This window comes from Salvia splendens, chromosome 15 (genome assembly GCF_004379255.2).
Source record: "Salvia splendens isolate huo1 chromosome 15, SspV2, whole genome shotgun sequence".
NCBI classification, from domain to species: Eukaryota; Viridiplantae; Streptophyta; class Magnoliopsida; order Lamiales; family Lamiaceae; genus Salvia; species Salvia splendens.
In genome coordinates this window covers 12,288,820-12,305,629 of record NC_056046.1, presented here as the reverse complement: position 1 = coordinate 12,305,629, position 16,810 = coordinate 12,288,820, and the positions used below count along the sequence as shown (strand labels likewise).

At 41.5% G+C, this 16,810-nt stretch overlaps 1 long non-coding RNA gene across 1 annotated transcript; it reads right to left on the bottom strand.

Annotated features, from left to right (window-relative positions):
* Window positions 1-11,663: 11,663 nt before the first annotated feature.
* Window positions 11,664-12,600, bottom strand: LOC121767763. Its single transcript, XR_006043198.1, has 2 exons — window positions 12,217-12,600; window positions 11,664-11,860 (listed from the first exon to the last, which is right to left on the bottom strand). It is a non-coding gene; the product is annotated as an uncharacterized LOC121767763 (long non-coding RNA).
* Between the last annotated feature and the right edge of the window lie 4,210 nt (window positions 12,601-16,810).

Sequence of the window (16,810 nt, the reverse complement as noted above, 5' to 3'; positions counted from 1 at the left end):
TAGGGATCCATGGAGGTTGGACTTAGGCCAAACATGTTGGACTTTTACTAATTAAATTGAGCCCCAATTTAATACAAGTCCAACAGAATATTATTATCAGCCACTATAGTAAAATAATATTGACTGCCCGTTCAATCCCAAATTACGAGTAATCCGGACTTTACCTCTTTAATTTATTATTTCCCATGTTTAAGATATAAATATCCATTAATTAATTTAAGCCTGCTATTTGACTTTAATTAATTAATATCTTTTTCCAAGAGTTGTCTAGTTGAAAATCTTTATTTATTATTCTGGAATAAATTTCAACCGGCCGGGTTTCTGAATAATAAAACCTTTTTCGAACACATCTTGAGGATATTATCAAACTGGACTCACCCAGCGCACGATTCATTGCAATAACAATACTATCACCTCTAGACATTGATCACCACTACCCAAGATACCAGGATTCTTGGATTGCAAAAACTCCGCACCATTTGATAAATCAAAGTAGTGCATAATCAATATCGTATGTTCAATCTTATGTCAACAATGATTAAGAAATAACAATCACCGAGACCTCGTCTTTCAGTAAATACCAAGAAAGACTTATCTCAACTGTTAGATCCTTCAGTGCTATACCACACCAGTGTCGTTTATTTCCAAAGGTAAGGAAACATGCGGATTGACACTGCAACCTTTCACGATAGGTAGCCAAAGCCTATCTAGGTTGTGAAATTATTTTTTCTCTTCTACAAAGAACCGACTGCGTCACCTTCTGTGAACGTCGTTCACGACCAGTCTACTATGCAGAAGAATTAGACTTATTTGCTTCTTATACATTTAAATGTTTGAGAAACATCTTATAAATGCATAAGCAAACACCAATGCGATAAAATTAACTCTTCTCGCCTTGGGTTAAAAATGGATTGTAGAGTTTATTGTATACAAGCAATTCTATCCGTGCAACATGCTCGAAATATGTTTTTTAGTATATCAATCCTAACATAAAATCATTTTGAGCTTTATTTATTACCTTTTTAAGATGACTATCCAAATGTGTAAATTCAATTAATTCTATTTGTAAATTATACTAATTCAGGCTCATAAATTTTTAACATTGAACTCATTTAGTTGGTTTCTGGATTGCAAGACATAACCGGGCGTAATAGAATCCAAAAGACGAAATACATAATGAAAAAAACACAGAAACAAAATTACAACGGAAAATGAAACAGTAAACCGTGAACAGTATTAGCCGAGTCGAGGAGTCCTCTTTCCGCAAGACGAGATACGTCTTGGTAATGCTCTTGGATTGGTGTTTCGTCCCCAAAGATAAAACGGTTACGTCTCTGATGAAGCAGCACTGCTATCAGCAGAGCTCCGACAAACTGGATAGAGGAGATGAGAGTTTCGATAGAAGAACAATGTAAACGAGAGAGAGAGCTTATGAATGCATAGTGTTTTTTGTGTATTGGTGTGGAGATGCATGGAATGACTAGCCTATTTATAGGCTCCGTCCACTGTAGGGATCAACCAGCCATGGTTGTTGGCATCATTGCGAGGCTGTAACCGACGAGCGTTACAAGCCGTTACGAGAGCTGGAGAGGTTGATCCTGGAGGGACGTATCGGGACACGCTGCGCATTTAGGTTCGTTCACGACGTGGACTTCATCACGTGTCAGCCACGTTGGCTTTACCGCGTCATACTGACGAGATGTCAAGGACACGAGCACGGGCTCGGGCTCGAGGCTCGCGGCGTGGCGGGCGGCAACGGCGCGCGTGTGTAGGTTCTACAACCCATCTTAGTCCATTATAATTATTACATGTAATAATCCTTTTTATTAGTACTTGTTTAATTACTTTCAATATGAGATAATTAACTCACTTAATTAATTCCATGAGTTCTCTCATAGCTCATTTAAATAGCTCACAATTTTGCACAATTTTAATCCATTATTTATCATTCACCGGGAATTGGATTTGAGAAAATGAATATGTCACGGTCATCTACTCCGAACGTAGATCGACGCTATATCATTTCATTTTACAAAATTAAATGTATATTTAAAATTATCCTTGGTCAAAGTCCTTTGACCGGGCATACTATTCCTACAATTAGTACATCATTCAGTTTACAAATGGAGTAGCAAATATGAATTGTAGTACTAGTATTTCATATTATCAAGTATGAAGACTTGCCTAAGCCGTATTTAGTTAAACTAAAGTTTGTACACCTTAACTTGACTCGTATAATAGAAATTAAATAATTATGAGGGTTTGGGTTTTATGTTGTATTATCGGAGGATTTTTTGTTTTGTGACGAAAGGATCCACTTTCACATTGTTGCAGAATATTTGAGCTTGTTTAGATTCTTTGTCTGTGATGTGACAAAATAGAGCAATTGTGTAATCGAGATAAACAGAAACGTAAAGAAGACACAGATTTACGTGGTTCACCAACGTTGCGTTGGCTACGGCCACGGGCGGAAACGGAGAACAAATTGTATTCAGATTGTTTTCAAAGTATAGAATTATGCGCCCTACTTCTATATAAATAGGCACGCAGACGACGGGCTAGGCCTAATACAAAATTAAGACCTAAAACAGAAACATGTCAACGAGACCCCGTTCGGCTAGCGGCAAACTATACGGATTAAAGGCATACTAAAAGCCTGCTTCACCATTATTTCCCTCATTTGTTGTTCATCATACACTCCATATTTTATTTTCGCCATACAATTTAACAACCATAAAAAATACAATTCATTCCACCGTCTGGTCACAGAATAAGTTTGTTTTTCCTCAACAAGAAATTTTGGCAAATATTGATGAGTAGGATATTATGTACTGTATATATAGAGAGGTGTGTACATACATGTAGTAGTGTCATCTTAATATAAAGAATCTGTTTCCATTGTTGAGCTCTTCCTTTTTTGGGATGTCAAGATATTTGATGATAAAATAATAGTAAAAAAGGTGTGATTCCTTGACATTTTGGTGATACTTTTCTTGAATTTTGGTTGCTTGGCCTACAAATATCCTCTTTGCTGCTTTCTTTTCCGCTCATACGCTCCTACAATCTTCATGTCATCTTTACTGGATAATCATCACGATTGGTGAGGGAACATGTTACATATACATGCCATAATTAAAATTAATTGATTCTTGAGAAATAGAATCATTATTGTTGGTGATTACTGCGACTGTAGAAAGAGTGGATCGCCAAAGATTAATAGTGCTAGCAAAAAAACACCACTTAATTACAAAAATTAAATAAAGTGCACTCATCTTCTCCCCACTGTCATCATGCACTGCAGCCTCTCAAAATAAAAATGCCGAACTACATAACATAATCTATATTTGACTCAAAGATGATTTTTGGAATATACCTACATTAGTTTTATTTAATTATACTAGTACTTCATTTCAACATTGACCTGACATTTCACCACTAATATGAAATTACGTAAAATCAAATAGATGCACATAACAACGAGTCTGAAACCGATTTCGATTCCAACTCAATTGTTCCCACTTCCCAGACGGTACTAATCGAAACCGTATAAACAAATCTGTCAGCACCTCCAATTTACATATGACAATTAGTGTTGCCAACGGTTCCAAAACCGGCGGTTCCGAGGAATTCGGAACCGGAACCGGACCGTGAGGCTATTTCACGGTTCCGGTTCCGGTTCCGGTTCGGAAGCGCCGGTTTTCGGACGGTTTACACGGTTCCGGTTCGAAAATCGGCGGTTTCACGGTTCGGTTTTTTTTTTCTATGTAATTTGAAATTTGGACTTATACAATAAATTGGAACAAGACAATGGATAATTTAAATTGAAATAAGACGAATAAGGTGAAAATGATATCAATTATATTGAATTTGAGTTGTAACGGACAACTATACATTACAATTTACAATACATATACAAGTATACAACATACAACAATGTAATATAATTTGCAAGTGTCGTCGGAACGTAAATAAAAAAAAACATGAAATGGGGGGATAATGGATGAATTTGAATTCAAAATCAAAATTTAAAAAAAATTGAATTTCAGAAAACCGACGGTTTTGGCGGAAAACCGTCGGAACCGCCGGTTCGGTCAACAAACCGTCTGCCTCGTGTTCCGCACCGGAACCGAAAACCGCCGGTTTTGGCCGACAAAACCGGCTGAAAAAGCTGCCCCCGATGCCGCCTCGGTTTTCTCACCGGAACCGTGAAACCGGCGGTTCCGAACCGTCCGGAACCGGCGGTTCGGTGACGGTTCCGGTTCGAAAAATCTTGAACCGGAACCAGACCGCGGTTCCAAATGCGAAGGTTCCGGTTCGAAAAAATTGACACGGTTGACAATATTAAAATTTAAATATTTCTAGGACCTCCAATTTACACACGACAAGAATCTAACGGTCATGGTTTCAAGAATGGGGTTCAGTTCATGCTCTTTTGCCAATTCGCAGATAATGGTAAAGGCTTGTCAACTAACTACCCCTTGCACACTTGTCGTGTTATCATCGACATGTGCTTACAATAAAGTATATACATGCGACAGCTATTACAACTCACGACAAAACATGGCCAATTTCCAAACTAGTTTGGTTGTGCATCAAGGTCGGTGCAAGTGCGTGCAACCTCCAATTATAATTCTACCAATGTTGGTACTCTGCATTTTCAAACCATTCCTAATATTATTCACCTTCACTTGAGCACCAAAAGAAATGAGAAGGCACGTTTCATTCAGATGCACAATACATCCCCTCATTTAGTTTTGATGGAAAAAAATAAATCCAACTATGTCTGTCTGTCTGTCTAATCCTTGATTTCAAATGTGTCCATCAATTTCTAATCAGATCTGGTGACAGCCTATCCACCAAATTGTGAACAAAAGTGATGTAGGCATCAAATGGCAAGTGATGAATGGGCGAATTTTTGATGGTAGTAAATGCAGGTAAAAGAAAATATAGATCACGACACAAGGAATTACGTGGTTCGATTTACTGAGGTAAATCTACATCCACGGGAAGAAAGGAGGGCAAGATTGTATTGCTTGATCTGGTTTACAGCTTACAAATACAGACTTGCTATATGATATTTGATGTCTAGAGAGCTCTCTTTCTTTCTCCTTAGTCTATCTGATCTAAGTTCTATTTATACATTGAACTAAGATCGTGGCTTGCATCACCACTAACTAGGTCGTGGCTTACATCATCACTAATAAGATCGTGGATGTCGTGGAGGTCCTGAGATCCTGCATGGGTCCACCACTAAATAGATCGTGTAGTGGAGGTCGTGGAGGTTCTGCATGAGTCCACTATCTCCCAGTTCGGTTGAAAACTGAGACCGAACTGCTGAACTATTGCCGAGCAGCTTTTGCCGATCTGAGAGTAGAGCTTGATTGGTCGGCTTTTACCGAGCTGTAGGCTGGGGCCGAACTCTTTGGTAATGCCGAACTGATACTCTTCCTTGGGCTTTGGGCTGATGGGCCGTCACTGCTATTGGGCTTGTTTAGTACGTACCCCATCACTACCCCCCCCCGAAAAGCGAAGTGAATCACTTCGGCGAAGCGAGTCACTTCGGCATTCTGGATAAAGGTACGGGGGAGGCTGACGTTAGGGGACGTGCCTTGCGCGTGACTGCATTAAATGCGACAGTAAAATCCGGCCGTTGAATCCTGAAAAGGTGGGATTCGAAACGGTGCGATGATTTTGAAATCTTCTCCGAATCTGATAAATACGTCCTTTCTTCATCATTTGAACACTTTTGCTATTGCTTCTTCTGCATTCTCTCTCTTTTGCGTAAAAATTTCCTTCCGCTTTCAAGAATTTCTTCAGAATTTCTTCAGACTTTCAAAGAGTAAGAACTATGTCTTCTTCTTCTTCTTCTGAGTCAGGTAGCGGTAGGAAAGGGGGTAAGGGGTCTTCTAGCCGGAAAGAATCCGGGGAGAAGACCGTAGAGTATTTTCACAGCATCTTGAGTAAGGATACTGTGATATCCCTACACGAAAAATATTTTTTTCCTGGGGGGAAGGTTGCGATTCCCGACGACCTTCATAGGGCTGACTCGCCGCCGGAGGGTTACGCCACCGTTTATGAAGCCGGCTTGGAATGCGGGCTTCGTTTCCCTCTTCCCCCTGCCTTTGTAGAGCTGCTTGATTTTTTTCAACTCCCTTTAGGTCAGGTGACTCCGAACTCTTGGAGGCACTTATCGGCCTTTGCTGCCGAACTGCGTAGGCTAGATAAGGATCTGTCTCTGAGGGCAATCCTTAATTTCTTCCAGTTTAAGAGAAAAGGATCTTGGTTTTACTTGATCCCTTTACAGCCTTTTAGGGCCTTCTGCAAAACCAAGTGGCCAAAGTGGCAACATCGCTTCTTTTTTTATAATAGGACAACGGCTCCGGGCTTTCCCTGGAGAGGGCCGAAGTCCGTGATTCCTCATCCTCGGTTAGAACCGTTGGACGAGCTCGAGGGCGAGCTCAATAAGATTCCTATGATTAGGAAGCAGTACCTGGAGTCTGAGCTCGTCAAGGGCGACTTCGTGTTCGACTCCTCGTCTTCGGACGAAGAGACCGAGGGTGAGGAATTCTTTTTTGTGCCTTACTGCTTTTGTGGCGAAAACTAACCTTGCTTTCTTGCTTTTTGGCAGTGAACTTGCTAAATAAGATTAGCCGCAAATCCTCCGAGCTTAAAGAGCCGGAGAAACAGAAGGCTACCAGCTCGGCGCCTGATGCCGAGAAGAATCCGAAGAGGCAGAAGACCTCTTCTTCGGATCCAAAAAAGCCGGAGTCCACTTCGGTAAAGGGGAAGGGGAAGACCCAGAAGCCCCCAAGAGCGCCGGAGAGAGACATCGTCTTGGCGCCCCCTTCGGAGCATGTCTGTGAGCCTTTTGCATGGCCAACGGACTTTGCCGAGGTAACTTCTCTTCTTGATTCTTTGGCTTTGCTTCTTTCCTATGTTTTTTTGGTGGCCCCTCTGTTGACTCTTTCCTTTTTCCATTTTCAGAGGAATAGCATGCTCAGCAAGCTCGTCGCGGTCGAACTTTCTAAAGCGTCCAGCGACTATGCTGAGATGCAGAGGAAGTTGGCGGCTGCTCGTCACCAGGCCGAACAGGCTAAGGCAGACTTTGAGAAGGCCAGAGCTGCTAGGATCTCGGCCCAGGATGAAGCCCAGTTTGCCAAAAACCAGCTCGTCATCCAGCGAGAGCAGACGAAACGGAGGGATGCTGCCGCCGTGGTTGCCCAAGGGGAGGTTCTCCGTGTTTTCGCGGAGAAACTCTTTCTGAGCAATCAATTTTCGGCCTTTGTCGGTGATCTGCTGAAACTGATGACCGATAATGCCGAGCAGGGGCCCGAAGTCGTCCTGCCGCTGTACGGCCGAGAGATAGCAGCTCGTCTCCAGAGTCTGCCGCTCCTTGAGGAGCTTGCTTCGTCCTCGGTCCTGCTTTCTGCTGACCGAGTTCGTAGTTGCCGAGCTGACCGGGACGAGAATATGGAGGCTATCTTTGCCTCCTTAGGGCCAGTTTCACCCGCTCCAATTTTCCACGGAGAGGGTGAGACCGAGCAGCTTGATCAGCAGACCGGAGACAGGCAGGCCGAGCAAGAGGTGCTGCTGATCGGTGATGGGGGCACCGAGCAGGCTGGGGGGAGCAAGGAGGCCGAGGCTGAAGCTGAGGCAGACAAGGAGAAGGAAGCTGAACCTCACCGAGGAGCCGGAGACGAAGTTGGCGGAGTATGATTTCGTCTCCCTTCTCTTAGTTTAGTTTCTTCCTTGTTGTAAAATGGCCTTGAAGCCCTCCTTGTGTAAAAAATTTTTTCTTATGAATGAAAAAATTCTTCTTTCTACACTTGTGTCTTCGTATAGCTTTTCGTACTCTCTTTTACTCCTGTTGTGGTTTACTACCTGCTCAGTAAACTGAAATGCCGAACTGACATAGCTGCTTTGTATTCTTAACTCTTAAGGAGCTGGAGGTACTTCACTGGAAGCGGCTGTACTCTTCCGCTTTAGACGAAGCTGAGAAAAAAGCCATAGCTGACCAGATGAAGAATGACGAACTCTTGGCTTGTTTAGTGAAGCTGGAGGCCGACAATAAGGACTTAAAGTCCGAAAAGAAAGATCTGGAGGCCGAGCTGAATACTGCCGTCGCTGAGAGGACTGCGTATGAGGATTTCATCAGCAGGCGCGGGGGAATGACCATCTCTGAAGTTCAGGAACGAGTTGACGAACTGTGGGAGGAATATCATGTACTCCGGAGGAACAATGCGCTGGAGAGCTCGGCTTGCCAACAAGTCGTGAAATCATTGCGGCGCTGGGCTTCTCGGTACGACATCATTCTTTCCCGGCGTCCCTCAATCGAGAGATTCCTTAGGCATTTCCCGCCAACAGATGGTCGCACTCCAGCTCGAACCTCTGATTCACTTGCTCAAAACCCTACTCCAAGTCAGCAACGAACTCAGGAACAACCGGAGACGTCAAGACGAGGACGGACTGAAGTTCGCAGAGGAGCGGTGACTATGAGTGAGCAAGATCGGCAAATGATTCGTGAAGAGACTCTTCGCCGCCGAGGTGCTAGAGCTTCCCGGGCTCAGGGAAGAGGCGGTAGGTCGATTAGAGCATCTCGTCGACCTGCTTATTCTTCAGCTGCCCGGAATGACCGAACTCGGCTTCACGAGGATTTTGTGAATAGATGGCTCAACTTTAGCAACCAGGGACAGTAGAATAGTCCTTTGTAATGGCGTAACGCCTTCTTGTAGGGCAGCAGAATTATATGCCGAACAAGATTTAATAAATAAAATTTTCATTTCGCTTCTATCACTGCGTATTTACAGCTCAGCGAAAAAATTTCATCGTGCTCGTCCTCGGTCTTATGAAGTAAACTTCTTTGACCGGACTCGTCCTCGGTCTTATGAAGTAAGCTTCTTTGACCGGACTCGTCTTTGGTCTTATGAAGTAAACTTCTTTGACCGGACTTGGTCCTCGGTCTTATGAAATAAACTTCTTTGACCGGACTCGTCTTTGGTCTTATGAAGTAAATTTCTTTGACCGGACTAAGCTTGTGTCCTAATTTGGCGAGTTTTATCGCTCGGATCGGACTTTCCCTTGTCCTAATTTGGGGATCGGACTTTCCCTTGTCCTAATTCGGCGAGTTTTATCGCGTGGATCGGACTTTCCCTTGTCCTAATTCGGCGAGTTTTATCGCGTGGATCGGACTTTCCCTTTGTTGCAGTTCGTTTCAGACGAACTGCTTGTTTCTTAAGCTGAATTGTGGTCTTGTATCCTCCTTAGAAGCTTGGACTCACAATCGTTGGCTTATATATGTTCTAAAAAGGGGATCAGCCTTCGAAGAACAAGATACCTCAGTAACATTTGTAAGAGACGACACGCACATAGACAGACAAAACGCACATAGACAAACAAAACGCACATAGACAAACAAAACGCACATAGACAAACATGAAAAACAAGTAAAAAACAAAGAAAGCACATACCCCTAGGACCGAACTAGACACAAGACTGACTGACCGGACTGTCTCTTACAAATGGAACTTCTTGAGGTTGGAAATGTACCATGTTCGGGGTACTTGTTCTCCTGACATGTGAGTCAATTTATAAGACCCTTTGCCGAGGACTTCTGACACCCGATATGGACCTTCCCATGTGGGTTCGAGTTTGCCCAGCTTTTCTGCTCGGCTTACTTCGTTGTTTCTCAAGACGAGATCTCCCACTTGAAATTGCAGCTTTTTCACCCTTTGGTTATAATACCGGGCTACTTGCTCCTTGTACTTGGCTGCTTTTATGCAGGCCAATTCTCTTCTTTCTTCGGCCAGATCTAGTTCGGCTCTCAGTCCGTCATCATTCATTTCTGAGGAGAAATTTAGAGTTCGGGGACTGGGTACGCCGATCTCAACCGGAATCACGGCGGGCGGGCGGCTTCTCAGGATTGAGACGTGGCCTCAATCGGTCTTGCACCGGAGTCCTTTGAATCCTTTCAAAAGGAGTTCGGCGAGGATGTCCCTGATCGCCAAAAGGAGTTCGGCGAGGATGTCCCTGATCGCTATGATCGGGCTTCCTCCCGTCTCCTCGGGATGAGCTGTCTAAAGACCGTTTGCGACGGTCTGCCCCATCGGCACGGGAGAACTGGTCCGCAATGTCCCACATCTCTTGAGCTGTTTGCGGACTGCATTCCACGAGCTTTCTGTAGAGAGCTCCGGGCAGGATTCCATTTTGGAATGCCGAAATGACAAGTAGATCATTGAGATCATCTACTTGTAGGCATTCCTTGTGGAATCTCGTCATAAAGTCGCTGATCTTTTCGTCGCGACCTTGATGTATAGAAAGCAGCTGAGCCGAAGTGATTCGGGCTTCCGCTTTCTGAAAGAACCTCCTGTGGAAAGCATCCATTAGATCTCGGTAAGATCTAATCCTGCCTTGGGGGAGGCTATCGAACCACCTTCTTGCGTTCCCGATAAGCAGCTCGGGAAACAGCTTACACATGTGAACCTCATTGAGACCTTGGTTCGCCATATTATACTGATAGCGTCCCAAGAAATCATGAGGATCCACTAACCCGTCATAAGTCATCGACGGAGTTCGGTAGTTCTGTGGCAAGGGAGTTCGGGTGATATCGTCCGAGAACGGAGTCTTCATTGCTCCGTACATGGCGAACCCGACATCTCTTCGGTATGGAGGAGATGGAGTTCTCCTGTGATTCCGGTACCGAGGAGGAACAGGAACATGTCGGGGTTGAGGATTCTTCTTCCTGGAAGACACGGCACTACTGCGGTAGTGACTTTCATGTCTGGATGAGGAGGGAGAATCCACCGTTTTCGTCTCCGGCTTTTGGCCCTTTTGCATGAAAATTAAGAACTCTTCCTGCTTCTCGGCCAAAAACAACTTGACAGCCTCGTTCAAATCGGGCTGCTGGGAAGACTCGGTGCGATGAGTCTTTGAGCGGCTTGTTCCTTCTCCGTGAGAACTGGAAGTAGATTTCTCCCGAGGCTGTTTTCCAGACCTGCGGGCTGGACTAGCTTCCTCATGGTTATCATGAACGGTATTATGGGTGTTACGTGATCTGGTATGCATTTTTTTGGGGTGGAAAAAGGGTCAAAAATTCGCTTTATCACAAATTTGGTTCTCTGTTTCCCACAGACGGCGCCAGTGATGAATGGGCGAATTTTTGATGGTAGTAAATGCAGGTAAAAGAAAATATAGATCACGACACAAGGAATTACGTGGTTCGATTTACTGAGGTAAATCTACATCCACGGGAAGAAAGGAGGGCAAGATTGTATTGCTTGATCTGGTTTACAGCTTACAAATACAGACTTGCTATATGGAGGTCCTGAGATCCTGCATGAGTCCACCACTAAATAGATCGTGTAGTGGAGGTCGTGGAGGTTCTGCATGAGTCCACTATCTCCCAGTTCGGTTGAAAACTGAGACCGAACTGCTGAACTATTGCCGAGCAGCTTTTGCCGATCTGAGAGTAGAGCTTGATTGGTCGGCTTTTACCGAGCTGTAGGCTGGGGCCGAACTCTTTGGTAATGCCGAACTGATACTCTTCCTTGGGCTTTGGGCTGATGGGCCGTCACTGCTATTGGGCTTGTTTAGTACGTACCCCATCAGCAAGTATTAAGATTAAAATGAAAAAGTAAAGTTAGAGTAGTAGCAAAAGCTCAAAGGGATACATTGGAAAACTATCATCCATGAGTAAATCTCAATCAAATTGGAAGTACCTACAATCCGTATAGAATGACATACTCAAACACACACCATAAACACAATTTCAACAACAGATTCATCTATGGGCCGTCACCAAGGTCTCTATGAACCTCAAACCGTCGAATTTTGGAGCATTGCTTCCCTTCTCCATGGATTTTACCTTCATAACCCAAACACAATCACAATATATTAATAACTAAATAAATTATCTCATGTTCATGCTAGTGTATGAAGATTTTGGGGATTAAATTACCAATGTCGAATTTTTGCATACCAATTAAGCAACAAAAATAATTTTAAAAAAAACAAACACAAAGTAATTCTGCGTAACAATTAAGCCACAATTTCATCTGCTATCGACATTCTCCAAAAATCACTATTCGTGAAGACAGAAAGGAAAAAGAAGAAGATCTGCAACCAAATATACGAAAAAACATTGCGATTTTCTTTCTTGCGCGAAAAAAAAGGTTCAATCAACCAAAATAAAGGCTGTATATTGAGATGAAGAATTAATACCCGGTCGGCGGTTGTAATGGCAGGGGCAGGGGAGGCGGCGGAAACGGAGGAGGAGAGAGCGAGGGACGAAGCTGCGATGAGCGACGCGACGAGAGTAGAAGAGGCCTTCATCATCTCTTCGTGGCCGTAGATCTGCTGAGCAATGGTGGAAATCCGACGAACAACCGCTCGCCGGATCTCGTGTTAAATATTCGCCCTTTCTCTCCGAATTTCGCACCTTTCCTTGATAGGAGTAGTAATTTAATCAACCTAGATTTTGCTTTTTTCAAATAAATATTTGGGCTATTTTCGAAATATGTTTCCCACCTTTCAAATTTTCCATTTACACACTCATCAATTTTGAAGTTATATAAAATAATTTTTAAATGTGATGTTTTGTTTATAATTTATAGTCTATAATTATACTACGAGTATAAAAAACATGGAGTATTTTCACGTTTTTATAGTTCTAAAAATATAGTACTACTGTACAAGATTATATGGAAAAACTTTTTAGGTCCTTAATTATTTTTGAAGGATTCATTTTTGGCAGATTTGTCAAAAACGTCGGCGTTCACATAGAAAAAGGGGAAGTCAAATGTAAAATAAAGATTTGTCTAAATTGTCGGCTATCGATTTTAAAATTTGAAGTTTCACTGGTTTATATTGTTTCTTAATTTTAAGTTTTACAGAGTATTGTATTAAATTAAAGATAATTTTAAGTGATACAATGTTATTTTTTCAGCTCGCATGTTGTTATTCATTGAACATTGCGTTGATAGTTGTTTTCTACTATAGGAAAAATACAAAGAATGCTATGAAATGTGAACACTGAATTGATATGGACCATATGGTCATATTATCCAACTCATATGATAATGTTCAACTAATACTTTTCGGATATTCATCTGAGGTGGATTAATCAAGCTAAAAATAATCTTGTACATTGTCTAGGTTAATCTTTTCTATAACTAATAATCCTATAATGATAGGATACAAATAAAAAAAAATCAAAATCTATAAGTTTGAATAATGATAAAACAAAGTATGGATTTCATATAACATTTATGACGAAAATTATTGTCAATGCCACCAACACATATTAATACTTACCACTATTATTTTCGAACTCATTGACCATGTTAATTAGGCCGACGCATACGATTCCTAGCCTGAATTTTCTTTTAATACTTTTAACCCCAAATACAGCCCAAGGTCAAGCCCAATCCCAGACCTTTTGAATTTTAAACTTTATTCAATATGTGTCACCTTATTTAACCATCCTACTCCAACTTGTCAAAATTTAACTCAATACGAGTCGATGTATTCTTATAGGAGTATTTAAACTTGATTGATTGACATTTGAACTTCGAATTAGCTGCATTGAAGGTTGCTTTGTAATTTTTATCTGGTTTATGGTCTAATTATTCTTTTAATAGAGCATGCTCGGGATTGTGTCGGAACCGTCAATAAAAGTGGAGTCAATAGCTATCTGCATACAAGTTTAAATGAAACTCTTCTCATAATAATATAGTAGGAGTACAATATTATATGATACACTTCATGTAATATTCTACTAAATCTTTTCTCTTTGAATTTTTTTTTGAACAACGACTTATTTATAATAATAAATACTTATTTATTTATTGGTGGACGATGATGGGTACACATCGCTTACATGTGACTACATGATTTTGTGTGCAAAACTTAGTAAAATCATTTTTTTCTACCTAAAAAAAAGGTAATACAGCATGCACGTTGTGTTTGTTGCACAAAATCTCGTATAAATAAATCATTTCCAAGTTCCACTGATACTGGCCAAAGCCAGTTACATAAATTTTTATCATAGTGAGATAAGTGCACTATGTTACTAGCAGCTTTCAAATTCCAAACAAATAAATGTTTCCTTGTATTATTATATTTAAATTATATATATTCGTCGTAGCACCACCTTTAGCGTACAGTCCATGTGCTATTGCTGACTTGCTGTTTTATATAAGAGTATTTCGTTGAGGGATTTTATATTTTTCCAAAGTTATCTTCCAAAAAGGGGTGGCCATGCAGTTGAACTTATCCTTTTTATTTTTTACAATCTTTTCTTTGTTTATATATTTTAAAGTTCCAAGTTCAATTTATTCCGAGGAAGGAAGTGGTGAATTAGAGCAACATCTCGGTAATACTTAATGAAACCTGACAATCAAATGCATATGAATAAGGGCACGGTCACACTAGATGTGTTGAAACTAGCTAGAATTGAATCAAACGTGTAATTGGAAATTAAATTACAATAGAACCCTCTCATTTCTTGGCGCAATGACGGGTTGGATTCCAGCATCTCCTAGGTCACCATAACTATGATAAGTACTATTGAGTAAATATGAAACAACTCAACAACCAGATTTGGGGTAGGCTTGAGACTCATGTAAAATTGAAAAATGGAGTAGAAGAGTGAGGAGTTGAGACTTGAGAGAAAATAAATGATTTAACAATTTGAGAGAACGCAAGAGTTGTGTTATGTGTTACTCCTATGATGTATAACTTGTTTGTGATTTTAAAATGGGAATGGGACTTTTTACTTATGAAAAATTGGGTTAAATTATAAAAACATTCAGTTCTATGCATAAAAATAGGGTGTCAATCGATGGTTAAGATTCTATTTTCCTTGAACCGAAATCAATCCAGTGGAATCGATATATTGGTTTTGGTTTAGTTGTGGGACATTGGTGTCATGGTTTGAAACCGAAATCGCGGCCTGGTTGAATTAGCGTTAAGTTGTACATGTATTGGGACATTGGTAAATGGTGTTGGAAGAGTTGATATTAAGGAATTGCATGAAGAAGGGAGTGCACGAGATTGCTTTAAGGATAAGAGCACGGGATCAAAACCACAAATCATAAATGATACATTGCCAGCTAATAGATCAGGGGACCGCATTTGTACCTTCAAGGACGTGCGGATGAGAGGAATAAAGGAGAGAGAGGTTGGTTAGGATTAGTGATCTTAATGAGATGTTAGTGAGTTAATCGTAACAGAATATTGATTCTGGATTGTTCCAAGTATGTGTATAAATACTGGTTTTGTAATCCTCTTATTCAATCAATGAAACAGTGCTACTAGCTCTATCTCTCATATACTATTTCCAGCTACATTCTACATAACTTTCATCAACATGGACTTTGGTTATTCTTTTCATGGTATCAAAGCAGGATCATTTTGATCCTGTCTCTATTCTTCTTTTTTTCTTTTTTGTCTCTTATCAAAAATGGCAAACTCCAGCTCTTCGTTTGGAATTATTGCTCAGAGTCAAGGGACTCAACCCCTTTATGCTCAGCTCCCGCCAATATCAGTGAAGCTGACTGATGCAAACTTCCTGATGTGGCAACAACAAGTGGATGTCACAGCCTATGGGTATGGCCTGAAAGGATATCTCAATGGCGAGAAGAGACCTCCACCTCCGACGATAATCACTGCAGAAGGAGAAGGAGGATTTGTGGTAAATGAAGAGTTCATCTCGTGGCAGAGGCAGGATAGGAGAGTGGCATCATATTTACTGTCTTCTCTCTTAGAAGGAGCCCTCGGTCTGGTTGTTGGACTTAGATCAGCAAGGGACATCTGGAGTGCCCTTGAGACAAATTTTGCTAGCAGATCTACAGCAAAGATAATGCAATATCGGCAGCAAATGCAAAATCTGAAGAAAGACTCACTGACTATGAGTGAGTATGTTGGAAAATGAGGAATTACTTTGATCTTCTTGGATCAGCTGGTTGCAGAATCTCCGAGGATGAACAAGTTCTGCACATTCTTGTAGGTCTTGGGCAAGAATATGACCAAGCAGTGTGTGCAATTAGCTCTAGATCTGATTCATGGAATTTGGGATATGCTACTGCCTTCCTGCTCACTTTTGAATCAAGAATGGAGACAACAAGATCTCATTCTTCCAGCACAGAAGGCTCACAGCCTGTTCTGAATCTGGTGCAACAATCAAACTAAAAAAAGGATTTTACTCAATACAATTCCAAGTTTGATTCAGCAGATGGAAGAGGAGGATCAAGAAACTAGAGAGGAGGGAGGGGTGGAAGAGGTTTTGGCAGGGGAAACAACAAAGTAATCTGTCAGTTGTGTGATAAGCCAGGGCACACTGCAGCAAAATGTTGGCACAGGTTTAAGAAAAATTATGCTCCTCCACAGTCACAATTCAGAGGAGGTGTCCCAAATCAGCAGCAGGGGTCCTTCTATCCTTCAACACACCTTGTTCAGACAGTTGCGGCAAGGCCTCCTCCATCTCTCACTTCTTGAACACCTTCTGAGTTTGGTTTTGAACCAAACGCATCAACTAGCTGGTATCTAGACTCTGGAGCTACACATCATGTCTCTGGTGATCTGAGCAACCTCAACATTAGCTCAGAATATACTGGAGGTAAAAATCTTCTGCTTGGAAATGGATCTGCTATTTCTATATCTAACATAGGAGAATCTTTTTTGAAACCTCACTCTGCTAGTTTTTCCAGAAAACTCACTTTGAAAAACATCTTACATGTTCCTAGCATAACCAAAAATCTCTTAAGTGTGTCAAAATTTGCTAGAGATAACTCTATTTTTTTTTAGTTTCATCCTG